The sequence below is a fragment of the Sinohyriopsis cumingii genome, chromosome 7 (assembly GCF_028554795.1).
Source record: "Sinohyriopsis cumingii isolate HCF-2022 chromosome 7, ASM2855479v2, whole genome shotgun sequence".
Classification (NCBI taxonomy): Eukaryota; Metazoa; Mollusca; class Bivalvia; order Unionida; family Unionidae; genus Sinohyriopsis; species Sinohyriopsis cumingii.
In genome coordinates this window covers 115,978,551-116,003,230 of record NC_142967.1, presented here as the reverse complement: position 1 = coordinate 116,003,230, position 24,680 = coordinate 115,978,551, and the positions used below count along the sequence as shown (strand labels likewise).

The window sequence follows — 24,680 nt, the reverse complement described above, 5'->3', positions numbered from 1 at the left end:
AGTTCACACAGTAGTCAGAGTGGTGGATGAAGTTCATGCAGTAGTCATATTAACTAAAATCACATCGGATTCTGAACATGGATGCAAAAATTATTTAGCCGTTAACAGTCGGAATTCTGTGGGAAAAAAAAGATATTTTGTCATTTATCCTTTTTATCGATTTATGAAAATTGAATTTGATAAACTCCATCTTTGCGATATCGTTACGATCAGAGTGAGGTTGTGACACCTGGATTATATATCAATCTGTTAGCAAATTATCAGAATAGAGATACAATGCTTTCCATGAAAATGTTGTGGTGTTCACGTGGTTTTATCTTAGCAGTATCGTTTGTCTCTGTCAAATACATTACCTGGTCACATTAACATTAGTGATATCTCTCTCTTCTTCCTCCGAAACTAGCCCTCACTGAAAGACAACAAAACGTCCTTCTGTGTGTGTATATATACAATTACATGTCTACTCGCTAGGTGGCTACCGTTTTACCCGTATGTAACCAGCATTTAGTTTTGCTTAAGGCTTCAAACTTGGACCTTCATGAATCGAATTTGTTCTGTATTTAAATTCAACCATCCACTTTTTATTTCAGTGGCAAATTTAGTCTAAACGATTTATATATTGCATGCAACACTGTGTGAATTCAAGTGAATTCATTCGAATTGATGCAGTTATCGAACCGTGATTGCCACGTATGATTTCGGCCAGTAGCATTCAATTTATTTGCATTTAAACGTCATTTCTATAAATTGATTGCATTTCTATAGGGGGTAGATTACCAGTTCCACAACTTACATTAAGCCCCAAGTGCAAGCCTTGCTAAGAGTTCAGGACATCAGCCGCAGAGATGGCGACGTTCCTGTAAGCAGCACTACAAAATATATTCCGTAGGTTTGGTTTTTGCTTCAGGACATGAACAACCTAACTTCCTTCATTATGTGACGTATAATCAATGCAGAGAAATCCGATTATTTCCTTCTCAATATTGTGTACATCTTGGGATGGAATGAGCGTTCCATATATATCATCTTGGCATTTTTTTCCCAAGAGAGAGTTTTTTCAGGCATTGGAGAAGGCATCAAACAAGAGGTTTATTTTCAAGCATGGGAGAAGGCATTAAACAAGACGTTTATGCTGGGCCTTTAATAAACCTTATGCTAATGGTATGTCCCGTTCAGGACGTACACTGCGGTGAAGGCGGCATTTCTGGACTACATGCTATACAAGCATGTTGTATAGCTTTGGTTTACGATATGAACAACCTTATTTCTCTCATTCTTCGTTCAGGATGGATAATCACTTTATATATGGAACTCTTAGCCCATATCAACTTGTAGCCTTCCACACAAACGCATTGCACGTATCAGATACAATTCATCCACACCCACACTGCTAAGTCTCGAAACGCGAAGATATAAGATGCAATTTGATTGGTTGATTAAATTAGCGATTATGGTAATAATATAGGTTACCACAACATGTCCCCAAAGCGGTTGCTGTCAGATCTTCGCTGGGCTCACATTGGGAGCTTCGCTCCACAGACCTCTCACAGACTTCTTTACATATCCCCCTCCCCACACAATATTTACAAAAATTCACCCCTGTATTGTGATTTTTTTTACTGTATGTACTGAATGAGTTATATAAAGATTGCATAGCATTTCCACAACTGCAAGAAGTGCAAGTAAACATGTAAGCTTTACGCGGTGTTAAGTACAGAAGTACCTGTAACCACAATAGTCTGACGTTTTATTAATAAAGTACGGCGAAATCTCTGACAACATGAAATCATCTTATCGATTATATAAATGAACACTAGACGGTAGTAGCCCATTCTACCAGTTTCTACCCTGCAGTAAATATGCGTTAGGGTCTAATAATTGTAGCGAACACGGCGCAGAATATGTGTTATTTTTTATTCTAGGAAAATTAATATCAATAGATTAGTTGAATGATAATTATCATTTTCTTAAAAGCTCACTGACCAACAGTTGTCTTGCAGTAGGTACTCTTGCAGTTGTCTGCATAGTAGCCTTACAAAATTTAATTTTATATTAATCAGATTTAATGCCTACTGACAAGTGAACTGGAAATACATGCCAACACTCATGCACAATCTCACACTGTAATCCAGTTTAATTTAAGGCGCTTTCTCTGTTCTCAGCCTTTTCAGCATTTGTTTTTATCATGAGTAGTTAATTGTCACAATAACTGAGTCACATATCATGAGTAGTTAATCGTCACAATAACTGAGTCACATATCATGAGTAGTTAATTGTCACCATAACTGAGTCACATATCATGAGAGGGAGCAAGAGAGTGGTCACAAGCATTGTCCATTTTAACTATACAATGGCAGAATGTTGTTTTTTTTTTTTAAGGTAAATCTAGCGACTGGGACTGAGATTGTAATCTGAAATTTTAGAATAGTATTGTTGTGTTTGTTTTATTCATCATGTTGCAGATTAATTTTGTGCATGGATTTTGAAGAATATTTTCTTTACTGGTGCATTGGTATTGAAACTTTTTAATTTAACTATTGTATTTATCGTCTAGAAAAAGACATTTGTTTTTTTATACTGAAAATTCAATTCATCATGCTGAGTAGGGTTATGCAATAAACGTGACATACTGACAATTTGATAAATTTAGGTCTATTATTGGAAATTCTGTTTTTGTACATACAGAAAAAACTAAATTAAAATGTGACATACATAAAAATCTAAATAATTGTTTGTAATGTTTTCATGCAACTATTCACATCCACAAATGCCTGCATGGTATCCACCGTGATTAACTGTTTTATTACAGTATTCATTAAGCAATGATACAAGATCCACATTTAATTGGATGGCAATAATTTGAAAATATTCCATTAAATATTACTTACTGCAGAGTGAAGTACCCTTCCATGTTATCCATTGATGTTTTACTACTAAGCAGACTTCATTGATTTTCATGCATATGTGAATAACCCATAGTTTTGTCATAGTTTGTGTTTTGTTGTATAAACATTTTCTTTATGCAATAAAAGTTTTATTTAACTTTGCCTTTTTCATAAGCCAGATCAAATTCTCAAATAATGTCAGAAGTTAAATCATTTCCCTGTCTCTGATTTGTCTTATTTTTCATTACTTTCAGACATACTTAATTTGCAAAAGTGCATTTCGTAAAGAACGGTGTCGAGTTATTCCAAATTAAATTATAGGGTTCAGTAACAAACGATATTTCAATGGCCATGATGTTATATTATTCAAAGCATCTTTTCTATAGTGATACAAATAAAACTGTCTGAAACAAGCTGTTTCTATTAACAACTTACAAAGAAGAAGTATGGACTGATATATGTAACTTTAAACACACGAACTTAAAATTGTACAATATATCACCAAACCTTGACATGTTTGGGACTAGCTTTATTTTGGGTTGGGTTACATTGATTTAGTTATGTTTTGACTTGGGTACATATTGACTTGAGCAAGTTTTACTTCCCTTCCATATCTTTATGGGGTTTGTTTTTGGTACTATATATAAATTCACAGACAGTATTATTCCATTTACCTGAGTTCTGATTTACGTTTGATTTAATGCAAAATCTAAACTAAACAATCTGCACTCATGTCAGTGAATAAAGATATACTAAGTGTTTCTTTGAATTTAACCTTTTTAGTGGTGTGCAATCTTTATAGGCAATATCTGTAGTAACATAACCACCATTGTTATTTCTCTCAACTGTTAATGGTTTAGTTAGGGTTGTCTTGTACATTATTGACACAAAAAACAACTTAGAAGAGAATTCGTTGTCTTACAAGGCAGTGCATGCTCATATGATCATGGTATATGTTCACTGAGCAGTGCTGGTGTAGGTTGTGGAAAGTTCAGCATATGTGAACCTGACATGTTCTGTGTTCCTCTTTATTAAAGCTCTCTTTCATTATAACACTGTCCATACCAGCCATGGAATATACTGCCTTATCGTCTCATACTGAAGAATATGACACACATAATTTTACTACATTATAATAAAATGGGGTACATGACAGTATGTGCCATATAACAGAAAATATATTATAATGGAGCTCTGTACTAAGCAGTGTTTCCCTTTACCTTCATTTATGCATCATAACCCCCAAAATGTTTAATCTGAGCCCCGGTTATGACACCATGGACACTTTTGACACTGTGGATGCTGATCAGGCCTGATTTGATGGTAGGATTTGAACCCATATATTTTAAGTCACATGTCTGGCATGCTGACCAATGTGCATTTGTGGCTTCTACCTCTATTATCTGTCTTTTATCTTTTATGATATTTAATTGAGTACATTGGCCTGTTCGTCATAGCTGAGCTTCAGAAAGAATAAGGGTTAGAAATTATACAAGTCAGATGGTGCATATTGTCATAATAACTGAAATTATCCATAATAAACTGGTACATTTCCATTTGCTTTATGCACTAAACTTCTTTGTTGTACAATTTCAGCTAAATTTTAATTAGGCTCCATTATATTTTTACAAGTTACCAGATGAGTTCTTCATTACTCTATATGTGTTTGTAATGTAAATATTTTCCTATGTCACACTATGCAATAACAATAATATGAAATATTATAGCATCATAACATTTCCTTGAATTCATTAATATACTTTGTTCAGAACCTAACACTTGTGTACTTTGTAAATTGGCAATTTGCATATACCATATTTTTAATCTTGTGAGCATTTTTGACTCACATTATGTGTAGGTCATAGGTAGTCATGTTCCTGTTGTACATTACCATCATCTGGGACATCCTTGTCTCGTTCCAATGTGAGTTGAATAACTTTGACTCTCAGAATGGTTTATAAAAATTATATGTTGTACAATTAATGGAAATAGGAAACTAGACTGCTTAATATAAGTAAATTTTTCATTCGTCATCTGCTTTGCTCTCTCTATCATCATCGGAAAATCATACATGAATCATTATTTTCTCTCTCGCGATGTCATTCATTGTAATGTATCGTATTACGTATTGATTTTATCATTCGCAATTCTCTCTCTCTCTCTCTCTCTCTCTCTCTCTCACACACATCATCATCATTGGTTAATCAGTGGTATAAAGTATCAGCTATTCTCCTATCCTACTGTTGTTTTCATTCAATGATTATCATCATAATAACTAATACATCTCATACAAGTATCATGCTGTCTTGTCCACTATTATTTTCTTTTATGAAAACATATAAGTACAAACAACAAATAATCGTAGCAGGTGGCAACCTCTAGAAAATCGATGAACATTTCGTTCAATCTACCGGGTCCAGCATCCGTTTTTAATATTTGAATTGTGATGACGTCATCAACAATTATTTCTGCTATCCGAAATTCAACTACATATTTCTGTTCTGGAAATTTATATAAAATTATAAAATGATACAATCTGAAATAAAAAGCAAGCTAAACATTTTATCTTGTTAAATTACTTTCATAATGTCATTCAGCCCGCGGTAGAATGGGCTACTTCCGTCTAATGGATTTTATATGTGAGGGTTTTTGACTGCAGTGGGGAAAATAAAGGTTAATTCGCCAGACTGGATTAATGAAATGGTCGTCTGAGAGTTATGCATTGGTATGTCACTGTCTTTTGAATGTATATGTGTAGTTTTCCAGTCTCCTTGCGATTCTGAAGCGATAAAAGACACGTGAGAAAAGTCGAATGGAGCGGAGGGTTGTGATCGCCGTTCCACTCATTGTGTTCATTTATACAACCGATAAGGTGATTTCATATTGTCAGAGATTTAGCCGTACTTTATTGATAAAACGTCAGACTCCTGTGCTGCAACCACCTTATATAAATACTGCATATCATATCCACTGTTACAAAAGCAGGAAGACGTGTATATAAAGCGGTATATTGATTTTGTTTTAAATACGGTATTACCTCTCATTTACTGGGTTCCATTTTCATGTGACGAGAAAATTGCGCCTCAAAATCTGAACGAGGATCACATGCGTATAAAGTTCAAAACTGTGTAACCATAATTGTTCATCATGTTTTTGAAGATCTATCAAAAAGTGTAAATGTAACCACGGTGCTGGTATTCTTCTGTTTGCTTTTATTTATTTACTTCGTAACCAAATGGCCATCCGATATTCCACCATAAGTTTGATAACAAGGATGTTCTCGAGTGTTTCCAGAAACTTGGAACCAGTTTAGTATTACTATATGTGGTCTTAAAATAAGTCATATAAAATAGTGAGAAGCAACAGGCTTTGTAATAATTAACAAATAATTTATTTCCCTAGAATACAAAGTGAAATGTACCAATAGGAACTTACGGTATTGTGAATTAAGTCTCAAATAATCCTAGAATTGCAGACGCAAGTTCTAATAATTAAAGTTCTAAACAAACTTTTGTCGAAATCCTAATTAAATCCAATGATCAAATTGTTGATCTGGCCGTGGTGGCCCGTATAATGCTGGTGTGGCAACAGTCTTTTGTTGGATCACAAAACTTCAGTCCAAACATTAAATCCTTATTTGAAACTTCAGTATACTTTCAAGTTTCTATTTCCAAGAATATTATTTTTGATGAGACTTTTGTATTTCTAGAGCAGAATCACTTTAAATTAATTAATTTGAAGAAAGAAAAAAACAAAAAAACAATCCAACAGAAATGTATTACTGTACACAACATAATACCTTAGATACTGCCATCATTTTAAAGAACGAATGTATAATTTTTCCAGTCACAAGATTATTTAGTCTTCCACCTGACCTCAGGTCACAATTAACATTTCTAAAAATTCCTTAACTAATGGAAAAATAACCTTCTAGAACGTTTACAGGTAGACCCGGCAATTCATATGGAATTTCTAAAGTTCACGATTCAAATTAGGTAAACATATTCACTGCAAACCCAAAGTCAATAATACAGTCAGGTAAAAAACGAACTTGATTATTTAACAAGGTCAGGTCCAACATACAATGTCACATTATCCAAAGCATGTAATGAAGTTTTAAAAATACTAACAAACTATGTAAATTAAATATACGTAACAATTCATACCATCCTTTCCTACACCAGTCACTAAAAGGGAATCAAATGTCGATGCGTTTTATTAACCAGTAATGGTCACTGTAACAGTATTAGAAAGGTCAGAGGAAAGAGGAATCCAAATCCAAAGGTATGTTCTTCACGAAACCGTAGGACTCTCAGTATATCCAAACGCGAACGAAGTTTCTTACTGGAATCTGTTCTTTGAAAATTTGACAATACTGATTTCATCAGCATCGTATCGCAGTCTCCACTTAGCTGTAATGTCCCGCTGAACAGTTTATCTGGTGAATTTTCATCCGACAATGACCTATTGCAGAAAAATGAGAATAATTTTACACTGAAGATACAAATAAAACCAAACCAATGATTTTTGTAGAAAGCATGCATGTGAGATTTTGAATGAGGCAATCAGGTTAATTCCTTATACAACTGGTGGCTTTTATAGTGAACCAACACTGCCACAACCCCTCTTTTAGCTGCCTTGTTAAAGGAAAATATTCAAAATAGCTTTGTGCTGTAAAAAAAATGAATGCAAACATTCATTTTTTTACAGCACAAAACTATTTTGAATATTTTCCTGTGACAAGGCAGCTAAAATAATCAGCATGTGCCGTATGAATGAATTAAGTTCACTAGTACTTAAATAAATTAGCATACTTTTCATCACCCCACTACCATCTCGATTTTTAGATATTTACCTTTGTAGCAGACATACGTAAAAACGTAAGCCATGTCTGCTGTTCACTTGCAGCCCAAGCTAAGCATTTAATCTCCAGTGCTAGTCTAACTATGACAGACAGTCACCAAACAAGCCAACTCATTTTCAAGCCTAACTCAAAGTAAATCTAAACCACATTACATGTTTAGCTTTTGTGTGAATTTATAAATCCTAGGTTTATGATAATTAGGTTCATGCCTTCTACCTTAAAAATTAGGGTGGATTCAAAATACGAAGCTATCCAGTGAGACCTAAAGTCGTACAGGTTTCGAAGCAGAATACGCATGTCATTAATTAATGAGGATAGCAGCGTCGTGTCATTAGCCAGTGGAACACATGGGATACTTAAGGTACCAACCTGTATTCAAGCTTGAATAAGAAACTGAACAAACTCTTAAGCACTTTGCCTGATATATTTTCCGTGAAGCCAAACGATGGTTTTAACATCTTGAAATAAAGCACCAATTAATCTCCACGCTTTTCATTTCATTCCAAGAAAGCAAAGTTTGAAGTTAAGCTGATCATGCTATATTGTAGTGTGTGTTTGTGTGTAATTTTGGGTTTATAAAGTAGCTTTAACAGTTTTTCAGTCATATTGCTACTATGTCTGTAATGTGGCAGTTTATATTAATGTCTAGCAGTGAGGAATCGTGCCTCAGACATGTAACATAACGTCCTACCCAATCGTATTATCCGGACACCAGGTCGAACAGTCCTAACACTAACCTCTTAAGGCTGAACGCCTTGCTAGGCAGCTGTTAGTATCATTTTTATAAAAACAATTTGTATGGCTTGGCTGCGATTCGAACCGGCGGCGTCGCGCATCCAGTCCGAACGCTCCATCCACCTGGGCCACATTAACAACTCAGTAATTTGGAAAAGCTGTGGAACTGGATGCAGGGAAGTTCTGTGGAACACTAAAACTAAATTAAGAAAGGCTTAAGATAAAATATCTGGACGGAGACATAAATCGGAAACCTCATTATTTGATTCGTGACGCGTAGCGTCAGCATTTTGAATTCCGTAGAAATGACAGACTTGGTAATCGTTTCATCTCATATTTTGCCGATAAAATTAGGAATACTGTCAAGCCTATTTGAGATCAAGATATTGAAGACGAAACGGACAGCCGATCGTGCGTTAACATTATGCAAAATGAAATGAAGAGGTTGTGAGAAAGTTGAAGAAAAATGAATCATACGACCATAATAAAATACACAGAACATGTCATCAATCGATTAGTTCCATTGAGTGCCACATATATAATGGCATCGTTTACTTTCAGACGTATCCTAACTAGCTTATATGTTTAATTGTTTTTCTTGTTTTTAAACGTGGTGTGTGTGTGTGTATGATTAGGATTTTAACGTAGCTTAACATTGTTTCAGTCATATCGCCACGATGTCTGCATTTGCCAGTTTATAGTTATGTCTAGCACTGAGGCATCATTCCGCAGACATATAACATCATGTCCCACCCAGGAACATTATCCTGACACCAGGATACAGCATTCTATGCTAATACATTTAGAAAACTCATGCAAATTATAACCAAACACCCATCATAGGTAAATTGTATGCATGGGATCATTTATCTATCACACAATTCCCTGATGAATACAAACTAAGCTAAGATCCTCTAAGTTCGATTCCCTAGCATTAGTTTAACGGAAAAGTTTCTCCGCCATCATTTGACCACAACTTTTGTATTCTAATATTTGCAACGTTCATTCATCGATTGTACGCAAGTCTGTGCTACTTTATCAGCTCCTCTGCCATAGTTTGAGATAATAGTAGCCATTTTGATTTCTGGCTCCTCTTCACTTCACTGTATGCCACATGTTGCGACTTGGGTTTTTCTAGTAGCGATACATGTTCTTGATTTGCTGTATTTTCTTTCTCGTCTATTTTCTTTACACTTGTTTGCATTTTCTGCTACTTTTAAAAATATCACGACTCTTAAGTTTGTATGGTATATTATCCTTACGAAATTTCAAAAAGACACATCTCATTGAAATAATTGCTTCCATAGGAAAAAAAACCCACTATTGTAAAATATCACTAGAGTGAATTGGTGATATAGCCTCCTAAAATCATTCTGCAAAAACGTAATGGAAAGTTCTCACAGAATACTACATCCAATTATGCATGTGATGTATTTCGCAATAAAACTGAAATTTCCACGAGTCACCCATGTTACGATTGCTTGTGTATTAGTTTTAATGTTTGTAAAGTGACTAGTGGACAGGTAAAGAAAAATGCGTCGTAAAGGTCTCGTAGACCACCTTATGATGGGATGGGGTGGGGTGCTCCCAGTATTATCTTTAATTATTTCAGAAGACAAATTCATTTAAAATGTCAAATTCCAATTCAATAGCAGGAGGCAAATGACTTGCAACAAGCACATCACATACAAAAATACGAACTTATTTTACTATATAAGAAATTAATTCTAACAGTATGAAATATATTTTTTGTATCTAAACATAAAGAACATTTCCATACAATTATGAGATGCTTTATTTCCACAGATATCAAACTAGAAACTACATTTGTATATAGTACAGATAAGATGATTGAGTGTAAGGTACTTCACTGATAAAACATCAGTCTCCTTTGGTAGCAAATATAAAAATAAAATATATTGAATACAAATAATGTTTCTACCGCTACCAGTAACCAGCTCAATTTGTTTTTATTATTACTGCTACAATACATTACCAAACTTCCCTGATACATTTGGATATGAAATGAATGTAGTAGTTAAAAAGATTAGTACAAATTTTTACATATATCTTCTACAGATGTGATTGTTTTCTGTTAGAAGAGTACCCCCCCCACACATATTTTTTAAACACTTTAAAAGTTCTTAAGGCTGCTCACAGCTCAGGCTGTTGTAGCATCTATCGCCCCCCACCCCCTCCAACCCCCATATATATTTTCATTTGTCTGTGATCTTATCGTTATTTTATCCTGTTTAAAATATAAGTTAATATTGTCATGACACAAAAAATATCAGCACAAAACAACTATGCAATAAAGCAAAATAAATAATTAAAAACTATATACAGTCCTGTGTTTAGCTTTTGAAAGGAAATATTGAAGAAAAATTAATATTTCATGGAAACCGGCTTTCATAAAAACAATATTGTTAGATGAATTAGTCTAAAACAACAATTACCATTCACGTAGGCATTTATAAGGAACAAACACCTGGATTGTCTAGTCTTGAAGTTAAACAAGTACCAGTTTGTTACTTTGTGGAGATCATTTGATGTACCTGCTGTTGATGAGTGGTCAGTAAGCAATGAAATTGTTGTTCCCAAGTCGTATAGACACGAAATTCATAGTCTAGCTGGTCAGGTTGGTGTCAGTGAGACTTATCACAAGATCCTCAATCATTTTTATTTGCCGAAAAAAAAATTGATGTTTATAAGTACCATAGATCTTGTTACACTTGTCAAATGGTTGGAAATACCAATCAGAAGATATCTTTGGCACATCTGCAACCTATTCCTGCATTTGACCATTACACAAGCCATTTAGCATAAAAATTTACTGTCGGTTCCGTACCTAATACCAAATCAAGCAACCAATACTTGTTGACCATAATGTGTGCGTCCTCAAGATTTATATAGGCTATTCCTTTGGTAAATATTAAAGCAAAGACTGTTCTAATAGTTTAGGTAATGTTTTTTAACAGTTGTTTGTCTCCCCAAATCTGTACAGCAATTTTATGTTAGATCATTTCCAACAACTTATGTATGAATTAGACATCCAACAGTTTAATCTGTCTGCCTATCACCCTGAAAGTCATAGGGCTAACACAAGACTGCTAGCAAACACTCTCAAATACCCAGGATATATGTATACAATTATAATGAATCAAACCTTAAAAAGACTTGATCAGTAAATTCCTGCGTTGTGTAATCATGTTGGTAATTATCACCAAATGAAAGACCCCATGGTTACCCCAAAACAGCAAAAGACTGTCCCAAAACACCACTAACTACCCAGGATACATGTAGGCAATTAAACACAATCAAACCAAATAAAAAGACAGTGATCAATAAAATTCTATCCTGTATAATCATCAAGCAAGTACAGTAGAGTTTTTTCTCATGTTGATAACTTGCTGAAGGAAAGATCCTAAGAATGCCCCAAAACACGTTTTCCGACCCAGGATACATGTATACAATTACAATAACTTAATGAAATATGTAGTTTTGATGCTCTCTCTCTCTCTCTCTCTCTCTCTCATCAAAGATAATTCACTAAACTACTTTTATATTGCAAAGAGCACCACACTTAAAAAGTCGGCATCATGAGTCACCACATTCATATTTCAAAAATTCTTTTAAAGTTTATATTACAATGTGACAATGAGCAGCTGAATAATTAGAACCTTAGGGTGCTATGTTTATATCTTTTAATTCTTGAATCAATTTATTATTTTTAATTGGTTTGATAATGATAAGAATTACAATAAATAAAAGTAAAATCTCCTGTAACATAATGTCCTTTGTCTCTAATTATTTTCAGTTTTAGAGACACAAATTTTAAAGGATGCAAACCGGTTTTAAGGCTGTTGTTATATATAAATACATTCAAAGGTTAGAGGTGGAGGTTATGTACATTAAAAATGCAAATTAAGTATTGAAAAATAATTGTACACTAAATCTAGTACTTCTAATCGCAAGTAAACAGTGTTATCACGAAACAAACTTGATTTTCCACAATTTGATTATTTCGGCTTTTGTGACAAAATATCTTAAAAAATGAAGATTGTGATAAGAATAAGAAAACCTTTAAGAATTAAATTCTTTTAAATGTCATTTTACCTACAAACTTTTTTATGTGCTGTTGATGTTGCTATGAAGCATATTATTTTCGTCTGAGTTTATGTACAATAGTATTATAGGAAAGGATGAACGTCTGTGAGGTGCGTCAAAATGGGTGACGTACAATACAATAGGTACAACCAGGGTTCGTCTGATGAAAGCTCGTTAAGAAGTGTTAAGAGGGAATATATATTCGTCGTTTCTGATCCTTAATTTGCAAAAGTAACTGATGTTTCCAAATGTAATGATACATATCACTAAGAAGTAGATTTCTTAAACGGTGAAAGTAAATACTTAAGTGCGTCAAAACTGGGGCTGAAGAAGATGGACCACACTGCTGTAATTTTATGCGTCTTTCTTTTCGTAAGGTGCTGTAAATCACTTAGATCTCTGAGAAAGCACGTGGTTTTAGAGAAGGATTAAAACTTCGTTGCTAACGTACACCTTAAAAAAGGAACTAAAAGAAGTACAATATTTATCGACATAAAATGAATGCTGTAAAGCTCCGTGGGGAGCAATAATTATTTCTGGTGAAGGAAACACTTTAGAAATTTAGAGCGCCGTCTTTTTTCATAATGTCATGCTAATCTTTAGTATGCCATCATGACACCAAATGGCGACACATGTTGGAAAATAAAGACGATACTGATAAAATTTAGTATTTACATTGTTTTAAGGCCACATCTGTATGGGAACAGCAGTTGGAATGATGCAGTTGTAATGTGGCAAGTTTCTAAACAGAATACAATGACGCAGAAGAAAAGTAGATCTAAGCACTTGCAAGCAGACATTTACAGCTAGCGTCAATGAAGAATAGCACATTCATGACTAGAATTATGAATGTAGCACTTGCAAGCAGCCATTGACAATAATGCAAAAGGAAAGTAACACTTGCAAACTGCCACGTTTAATGAAGATTAAATTGCTTGTAGGGCGAAATGGAACAATGACCGAGCTTATCCAAGACGGTGTATTTGACAGAACCTTCCCGCTACTTCCAGAAGATTCACGACAAAACCAAATACATGAAACGCGTGGACGTCCTTCGTGAGGACTTGATCCCGGTCAATTACGAAGAAGAATTGGACTTTGTAGAAGCCGACGAATTTGGAAATGTCATCATTGCGGCTTACGTGACAGCCCATGCTCGCTTAAAATTGTACGAAGCGTTACACCAATTAGGAGATCGTGTCCTTTATTTTGACACGGACAGATGCATCTAAATCGATCGCTTGGGTCACGGACACCCTGAGGTCGAAGGAGACCGTTTAGGAGCCTAGACGGACGAGCACCCCAACGACAAGATTCTAAGTGTAAAGTGAAAGAATTGACTCTCAATTATCGCACCAGTCAGGTGGTGAACTTTGGGGTTTTGAAAGAAGTCTTGCAGTCTGGAAAGAATCAAGATTTCCAAGTGACCACCTACCAAGCTCACAAGATTGTACGTTGAGCCAAACACCAGATCATCAATCGACCTTAGTAAAAAGTGCATCAAGTCGTGTATTAGAAACGAGTGCGACTTCCCAACCACTTCACTTTACCGTACGGACACACTGGTATAAAACAATTTGGTTCCAAGACAATAGCCACCAACACTTAAGATGACTTCGAGTCAGCAAGAATTGAATGAGAGGCTCAAGTCCAATGAGAAACTCGAGTGCGATGCTGTGTGTAACGATCACATCACCAACGAATTACGACGTCTTAGTTGTTTATTTGCTAACGCCATGGAAAACTATGTGCAATCAGTGCAACTTCCAGACTACAAGACTTTACCTTATGGACACTTTGATATCAACCAGAATTAAAAGGTTCGACTTCCAGGAACGACACTTCATTGCGAGAGCAAGCGCCGAAAAAGATGAATCACTCTACGCAGATGAAAAAAGAGAAGGAACAAACATCGCTGGCTTCTTTCACCATCACCATATCGTCACAGCAAAGTGCGTCCAAGAACGGAAAGGATTCAGTAGCCCTAAAGGAGTATTTTAGCATCCAAATGACTCAGATAGCGATTTTGAGAAAATTTAGGACGACAACTTACTCCTACACAGTGCAATTTAAAGACGCCGCGTGTGACATTCCACCCGAGGAATCAGCAGGTTTCATTACGGACTTATTTGACTCACTGTTAGAGGAGCTCAAACGACAGTACCAAGTCAATGATCGTGGTTGTTTGAGCCTATCTATGTATCACGACAGTTTGAACTCTCCTGTATGTCTCAGGTTTAGTACACCTGCAGAATTAACTTCTTCCAAACTTTTGAGGACAATTGAAGACGTGCAGACGATGAGAGGAAAATTTGACATCACCGATGGAAAAGTGACTATTCATATTGCATACGTTGTACCTACATGGGAAGAAGACAATGACTGCACTTGATCTGCTTACCGATAAATGTACCTAGCACGATGAACATAACAGAAGAATGACGAATGAAAGGGAGTTCGTGATGAAAAAAATCTACACTGGGACACAAGTGGTAGCTGGCCAGATTTTAAACAACGTGTGTGACGGATACAGAGAGAAACATGAACTTTGTCCTATCTGATAGTTTTTTCTTGCTTTAGCTATTTCTTAAAAATGGTGCGTGAAAGAAAATGTCATTTTTTATGAAATGTAAATACATTGTATATGAGGTGTTTTTTAAGGCATGAACTTTAATTTTAAAAAGTAGCTTACTAGATCCAAGAACTGAATAACTTCTAAATAGGTTTGTTTCATGTCCAAATGACTATATATTATATGGATAATCCTTAGACCATAGCACAGGTCAGAGAACCCATGTATATACTTAAATATTTTGTACCCAAACAATAGACTTTTCTTATTGGAGTCTCTATTCTATCTGTGAGTCTTTCTTTGGAACATCTCTCTCTTATTTTCTGTATGTTTCCGTCTTCTTTGTTTGCACGTGTACTTGTTTGTTTCTGTATGTCTATGTTTGTCCCTATGAACCTTTGTCCCTATAAATGCATTTCACCCTATAAACCCCATGACGTTATCCATGTTCAATTTCCATTGACCCCAAAGTGCAAACTTCCTATTTGAACTTTATTGTCCCATTGTCCGTAAGTGGCCATGTATGCCCATGTTAAAGTCCCACTGTTATCAATTTTTATATACCCATTTTTTTAACTTTAAGGTCCCATTGTCGCTAAAGTGGCCCTTTATTCCAATGTTAAAGTCCCATTGTCGCCAAAGTGCCGGCCCTGTATTCCCCATGTTAATGTCCCATTGTAGCCAATTTTGATATACCCATTTTAAACATTAAGGTCTCATTCTTTTACACTCCAGTAGGAAACATCATTTCATAATCTATTAACCACATTACATTCCTAACCAAATGCAGTGATCATTTAGATGAACCATTGATAGGATACATTTTTCAGCATTATAAGCATGTGATTCATGCAAAATGAATTAACTTTATATAAATATATGCAAAGCACGATAATTAAAAACGGTAATATTTCTAATGTTATATTTTTGTTCCTTCAAACACTTTAGAATATAGATTGGAGCAATGGGCACTAGTGAACTGTATATGTTTGCCAATATCGAGTTCAAAAGAAATTTAAAAAAGGGTAACAAACTTTATTACTGTGAGAAATAATTGATAATTGGTAAAAATTATTGATCTAGCATTCTCCCATGAATTCATTTTAGGCTGAATATTCTGCACAATGACTTTATAACTTTAATGACACTCTATTGAAGGGCTAGAACATTTATATTAATACCGCGCATTGCTTCAAATTTTCAAACCAAACAAAACTCTCAAATAGTAGGTATGTGTATCACTATAATTGACTATAATACAATATCAGTTCTTGTCCGTCTAAGTCTGTAATTCTACTCCCCAAAGTCGGATCTGAATGACGAGTGACGTATAGATTTACGTAGTACCTGCAAGGATCATAGGGTGTGGAGAAAATAAGAGAACTAGGGTATTGGAGTCTCGTAATTATTGTATTTCCAAACAAAGAAGTCCGCACGCTCCAGATAGCATGAACAGCGAGGATCTATTTAGAGCTACATACTATAGCCTACATGTTAAGGAGTTTTACATTGACCCCAATACATGCTAAATGTACTGGCACTGGAAAAGACATTGTGGCATATTCTCATATATTTATACAAGGCATGCACATCGTTCCCAGTGCAACATAAACAGAAAAAGACGTGGACTCAAACCTGTTCGCTGAACCAGTTGTCACGTAGAGAAATAGCTAACAGTTACTTGGTTCCATTCTCAAAAGTGATAGGAAAGGACAATACAATAAGCTAGCCAGAATCGTAAAGCATGTTTGAAGAGTTAATATACAGTGTCAACGTAGCTTCAGCTTTTCTTTTCTTCTTGGTTTTTCTGTTGGTTTATTACATAACCAAATTACCAACTGGCATTCCGCCATTCCCAAAGCCCGTTTTCCCGATATTTGGTAATATTCTTTCGCTTGTTAACAAGGATGTTCTTGAATATTTTCAGAAACTTCGGATCGAACATGGAGATATATATAGTTTATATATGGGCAGGAAGCTGATTATCGTAATCAATGGATACAGTGCCATTAAGGAAGCTCTTGTTCAAAATGGTCGCTTTTTTTCAGACAGACCAAGAAACTTCGTGTCAGAGATGCTGACCGAAAAGAGAGGAATAATAGTCACTTCTGGAGCATTGTGGAAGGAGCACCGACGTTTTGCTGTGAATGCGTTGCAGGAATTCGGATTTGGGCGCTCGTCATTCGAACAGAATATACTTGAGGAAGCTCAAGAATTGGTAAAACTTTTCGAAGAACAAAATGGCCATCCTTTCCAAACTAAAGGCATAGTAAATACATGCGTTGCCAATGTTATCTCCCAGATAGTATTTGGTAAAAGATTCAAGCATACAGACGCCAATTTCAGAGATTTTTTGGATAACGTGGATCAGGCAATGACACTTCTTGGCAATGCAAGTGTTCTCGTGAATTGTTTTCCTCTACTTGATTATTTGCCTGGAGATCCTTTAAAAATGAGGCGTCTAAAGGAGAATTCAAAGCAAACATACAGGTGGTTTGAAAGTATGATTCAAGAACATAAAACCATTTTCGAGGATGGGTCTGCGCGTGACTTCATTGACCTCTATATCTCCGAGGCTGGCAGAAGAGAACAAGAGGGCGAAGTTTCCACTTTTACTGACTTGCAGTTATGCATGTCGATTGGAGATTTATTCGCTGCCGGGAGCGAAACTACGGCGACGAGTATAAGATGGATATTACTACATTTTATTCATTTTCCAGAGATTCAGAAGAAGTGCTTCGAGGAGATAGATAAAGTGGTTGGTAGAGAAAGATTGCCCAGATTAAAAGATAAAGAATATCTCTCATACTTGGAGGCCACCATCTTGGAAACATTGAGGGTCTATCCCGTGGTTCCCCTTGCAGTACCCCACGCCGTATCGAAAGAAATCCTGTTTCGGGGATACCGTATTCCTGTAGGAACAACAATCCTCATAAATCTTCATTCAGTACTCCACGATTCTTCAACCTTTAAAGATCCAGACGTTTTCCGACCAGAAAGGTATTTAGATGCAGATGGTCACATATCAAAGCCAAAGGAGCATATTCCGTTCTCCATCGGAAGGCGTGTGTGCCTCGGTGAAGGTGTAGCTCGTATGGAGTTATTTCTCTTTCTTGCCACACTCACTCAAAGGTTCGAATTTCTTCCGGTAGAGGGCGAGCCGCTTCCAGAACGGAAGGGAATTCTGGGAATGACCTACTCTCCAGTGCCTTTCTTAATCAGAGTTGTGAGACGAAGCTAATAGCATGCGTCAACTTGAGGAGTAAACAATCGAGTAAAATGGTAAAAATATTCCATTCCTTTTCGTTTTCACATATTTCATCTGTATAGATGATACTACTACCATGAAGTCATCGAGTACATGTGACTCTTGTCTTTGAAATTATTTTTGATCAGTAAAATTTTCATTTCTTAGAGTGAGACCTTAAGTCCTGCTTATTTTATGCCATTCATAGCTGAAATGTTCAAAACATGTTTTGAGATACAGTATCGCTCATGCTTGTGTTTGACCATATAATTCAAACACATTTATTTATGATGGTTCGACACAGACTAATTTGACGGTTCGTATTTTGCTGTCATATCATTGGTTTGGGAAAGTTATTTTAGGATATTCGTTTTTTATAAAATAAAGGCAGTTCTGAGACTAATCTCAGGCAGTTTGAGTCTGGTAGATTACATGCAACAGCGAAACACAAAGGGGCGTTATGGAAACATCCGTTCTCCTCGCTCATCCAGGATTCATAAGTTTGAACTTGAAACGGTAGAATATTTACTTTTTAAAATTTTATTTTATTTTATTTTATTTTATTTTATTTTATTTATTTTTTATTATTATAATTCGATCTTTTTTGATGTGATGTAAGCGATCTATTGATGTTACAATACTGACTGAAGCTGCTTTAATTAAAAGTCTGTCCTTAACAAAATCCTATACAATGTATCGAAATGTGCAAGAAAACTTCATGACACGGTCATTTGGTGAATTTTGTAATCATGCTATAAAATGAAATATCAGTCGCAACTGTACGTGCATTTCTAAGACCGTACACTCATGGTATATTTTAGGTAATGGAAATGCTCGTGGATTTGGTATTTATATTTAATTTTCATTCTATAGGAAAGCATTACATGTACTTATGTACAGGTAAAACTAGATTTCATTTCGTTTTGTTGTACCGAAAACCTGGTGATTCTTGCATATATTTTAAGTCTAGGTACAAGCTTAACAAGAATTTTGCAGTCGGACTAATTTGATTGCATTTATTTATAACTAAAGAAATTCTTCGTTGTAAATCTGGTTAACAAGGATATAGCACAGCCATATACAAATGCCAATCAGTTAGACTTTCCAAACATTCATTAAAGAGAAAACTTTGAATGTCCTTGATACTCGTAACAAGCAGTTTGCTGGAGCACGGTTTTAGTCGTCAGAATTCGATTTTATACCGGAAACACAGCCTGAATGTGAATATATTCTCTAAAGGATATATTGCTAATTATGAGGAACTTTATTATTATTATTATTATTATTATTATTATTATTATTATTATGCAGTGATGAGTAACACGTACTTACTGTGAGAGATACACGAGCAACTGGACGTAGCCAGCTAAGTGGGGAGGTTCGACCCAGAATTCCAGTGCAAGAAAGATTTGCTTTAACTTATGTTAGGACTGCAGTTCTCTTTTGGTTTCGGTGCGAGAGGACTTATTGCGTCCACCTTAGTCACTTAATGTTCCTTCTTTTTCTTCTCATCAACCCCCGCATTTCTCCTCCCTCTGATTGCACTGTGTAGTTCACACAGTAGTCATTGTGGTGGATGAAGTTCATGCAGTAGTCATATTAACTAAAATCACATCGGATTCTGAACATGGATGCAAAAATTATTTAGCCGTTAACAGTCGGAATTCTGTGGAAAAAAAAAGATATTTTGTCATTTATCCTTTTTATCGATTTATGAAAATTGAATTTGATAAACTCCATCTTTGCGATATCGTTACGATCAGAGTGAGGTTGTGACACCTGGATTATATATCAATCTGTTAGCAAATTATCAGAATAGAGATACAATGCTTTCCATGAAAATTGTACGGTGTTCACGTGGTTTTATCTTAGCAGTATCGTTTGTCTGTCAAATACATTACCTGGTCACATTAACATTAGTGATATCTCTCTCTTCTTCCTCCGAAACTAGCCCTCACTGAAAGACAACAAAACGTTCTTCTGTGTGTGTATATATACAATTACATGTCTACTCGCTAGGTGGCTACCGTTTTACCCGTATGTAACCAGCATTTAGTTTTGCTTAAGGCTTCAAACTTGGACCTTCATGAATCGAATTTGTTCTGTATTTAAATTCAACCATCCACTTTTTATTTCAGTGGCAAATTTAGTCTAAACGATTTATATGTTGCATGCAACATTGTGTGAATTCAAGTGAATTCATTCGAATTGATGCAGTTATCGAACCGTGATTGCCACGTATGATTTCGGCCAGTAGCATACAATTTATTTGCATTTAAACGTCATTTCTATAAATTGATTGCATTTCTATAGGGGGTAGATTACCAGTTCCACAACTTACATTAAGCCCCAAGTGCAAGCCTTGCTAAGAGTTCAGGACATCAGCCGCAGAGATGGCGACGTTCCTGTAAGCAGCACTACAAAATATATTCCGTAGGTTTGGTTTTTGCTTCAGGACATGAACAACCTAACTTCCTTCATTATGTGACGTATAATCAATGCAGAGAAATCCGATTATTTCCTTCTCAATATTGTGTACATCTTGGGATGGAATGAGCGTTCCATATATATCATCTTGGCATTTTTTTCCCAAGAGAGAGTTTTTTCAGGCATTGGAGAAGGCATCAAACAAGAGGTTTATTTTCAAGCATGGGAGAAGGCATTAAACAAGACGTTTATGCTGGGCCTTTAATAAACGTTATGCTAATGGTATGTCCCGTTCAGGACGTACACTGCGGTGAAGGCGGCATTTCTGGACTACATGCTATACAAGCATGTTGTATAGCTTTGGTTTACGATATGAACAACCTTATTTCTCTCATTCTTCGTTCAGGATGGATAATCACTTTATATATGGAACTCTTAGCCCATATCAACTTGTAGCCTTCCACACAAACGCATTGCACGTATCAGATACAATTCATCCACACCCACACTGCTAAGTCTCGAAACGCGAAGATATAAGATGCAATTTGATTGGTTGATTAAATTAGCGATTATGGTAATAATATAGGTTACCACAACATGTCCCCAAAGCGGTTGCTGTCAGATCTTCGCTGGGCTCACATTGGGAGCTTCGCTCCACAGACCTCTCACAGACTTCTTTACATATCCCCCTCCCCACACAATATTTACAAAAATTCACCCCTGTATTGTGATTTTTTTTACTGTATGTACTGAATGAGTTATATAAAGATTGCATAGCATTTCGACAACTGCAAGAAGTGCAAGTAAACATGTAAGCTTTACGCGGTGTTAAGTACAGAAGTACCTGTAACCACAATAGTCTGACGTTTTATTAATAAAGTACGGCGAAATCTCTGACGACATGAAATCATCTTATCGATTATATAAATGAACACTAGACGGTAGTAGCCCATTCTACCAGTTTCTACCCTGCAGTAAATATGCGTTAGGGTCTAATAATTGTAGCGAACACGGCGCAGAATATGTGTTATTTTTTATTCTAGGAAAATTAATATCAATAGATTAGTTGAATGATAATTATCAGTTTCTTAAAAGCTCACTGACCAACAGTTGTCTTGCAGTAGGTACTCTTGCAGCTGTCTGCATAGTAGCCTTACAAAATTTAATTTTATATTAATCAGATTTAATGCCTACTGACAAGTGAACTGGAAATACATGCCAACACTCATGCACAATCTCACACTGCAATCCAGTTTAATTTAGGGCGCTTTCTCTGTTCTCAGTCTTTTCAGCATTTGTTTTTATCATGAGTAGTTAATTGTCACAATAACTGAGTCACGTATCATGAGTAGTTAATTGTCACAATAACTGATTCACATATCATGAGTAGTTAATTGTCACCATAACTGAGTCACATATCATGAGAGGGAGCAAGAGAGTGGGCACAAGCATTGTCCATTTTAACTATACAATGGCAGAATGTTGTTTTTTTTCAAGGTAAATCTAGCGACTGGGACTGAGATTGTAATCTGATATTTTAGAATAGTATTGTTGTGTTTTTTTATTCATCATGTTGCAGATTAATTTTGTGCATGGATTTTGAAGAATATTTTCTTTACTGGTGCATTGGTACTGAAACTTTTTATTTAACTACTGTATTTATCGTCTAGAAAAAGACATTTGTTTTTTTATACTGAAAATTCAATTCATCATGCTGAGTAGGGGTTATGCAATAAACGTGACATACTGACAATTTGATAAATTTAGGTCTATTATTGGAAATTCTGTTTTTGTACATACAGAAAAAAACTAAATTAAAATGTGACATACATAAAAATCTAAATAATTGTTTTTAATGTTTTCATGCAACTATTCACATCCACAAATGCCTGCATGGTATCCACTGTGATTAACTGTTTTACTACAGTATTCATTAAGCAATGATACAAGATCCACATTTAAATGGATGGCAATAATTTGAAAATATTCCATTAAATATTACTTACTGCAGAGTGAAGTACCCTTCAATGTTATCCATTGATGTTTTACTACTAAGCAGACTTCATTGATTTTCATGCATATGTGAATAACCCATAGTTTTGTCATAGTTTGTGTTTTGTTGTATAAACATTTTCTTTATGCAATAAAAGTTTTATTTAACTTTGCCTTTTTCATAAGCCAGATCAAATTCTCAAATAATGTGTCCGAAGTTAAATCATTGTCTCTGATTTGTCTTATTTTTCATTACTTTCAGACATACTTAATTTGCAAAAGTGCATTTCGTAAAGAACGGTGTCGAGTTATTCCAAATTAAATTATAGGGTTCAGTAACAAACGATATTTCAATGGCCATGATGTTATATTATTCAAAGTATCTTTTCTATAGTGATACAAATAAAACTGTCTGAAACCACCTGTTTCTATTAACAACTTACAAAGAAGAAGTATGGACTGATATATGTAACTTTAAACACACGAACTTAAAATTGTACAATATATCACCAAACCTTACATGTTTGGGACTAGCTTTATTTTGGGTTGGGTTACATTAATTTAGTTATGTTTTGACTTGGGTACATATTGACTTGAGCAAGTTTTACTTCCCTTCCATATCTTTATGGGTTTTTTGGTACTATTTATAAATTCACAGACAGTATTATTCCATTTACTTGAGTTCTGATTTACGTTTGATTTAATGTAAAATCTAAACTAAACACTCTGCACTCATGTCAGTGAATAAAGATATACTAAATGTTTCTTTGAATTTAACCTTTTTAGTGGTGTGCAATCTTTATAGGCAATATCTGTAGTAACATAACCACCATTGTTATTTCTCTCAACTGTTAATGGTTTAGTTAGGGTTGTCTTGTACATTATTGACACAAAAAACAACTTAGAAGAGAATTCGTTGTCTTACAAGGCAGTGCATGCTCATATGATCATGGTATATGTTCACTGAGCAGTGCTGGTGTAGGTTGTGGAAAGTTCAGCATATGTGAACCTGACATGTTCTGTGTTCCTCTTTATTAAAGCTCTCCTTCATTATAACACTGTCCATACCAGCCATGGAATATACTGCCTTATCTTCTCATACTGAAGAATATGACACACATAATTTTACTACAATATAATAAAATAGGGTACATGACAGTATGTGCCATATAACAGGAAATACATTATAATGGAGCTCTGTACTAAGCAGTGTTTCCCTTTACCTTCATTTATGCATCATAACCCCCAAAATGTTTAATCTGAGCCCCGGTTATGACACCATGGACACTTTTGACACTGTGGATGCTGATCCAGCCTGATTTGATGGTAGGATTTGAACCCATATATTTTAAGTCACATGTCTGGCATGCTGACCAATGTGCATTTGTGGCTTCTACCTCTATTATCTGTCTTTTATCTTTTATGATATTTAATTGAGTACATTGGCCTGTTCGTCATAGCTGAGCTTCAGAAAGAATAAGGGTTAGAAATTATACAAGTCAGATGGTGCATATTGTCATAATAACTGAAATTATCCATAATAAACTGGTACATTTCCATTTGCTTTATGCACTAAACTTCTTTGTTGTACAATTTCAGCTAAATTTTAATTAGGCTCCATTATATTTTTACAAATTACCAGATGAGTTCTTCATTACTCTATATGTGTTTGTAATGTAAATATTTTCCTATGTCACACTATGCAATAACAATAATATGAAATATTATAGCATCATAACATTTCCTTGAATTCATTAATATACTTTGTTCAGAACCTAACACTTGTGTACTTTGTAAATTGGCAATTTGCATATACCATATTTTTAATCTTGTGAGCATTTTTGACTCACA

General features: G+C 35.2%; 1 pseudogene; it reads left to right on the top strand.

Annotated features, from left to right (window-relative positions):
* The first annotated feature begins 17,129 nt into the window (after nucleotides 1-17,129).
* Nucleotides 17,130-18,404, top strand: LOC149795977 (cytochrome P450 2U1 pseudogene; annotated as a pseudogene).
* The last annotated feature ends 6,276 nt before the right edge of the window (nucleotides 18,405-24,680 follow it).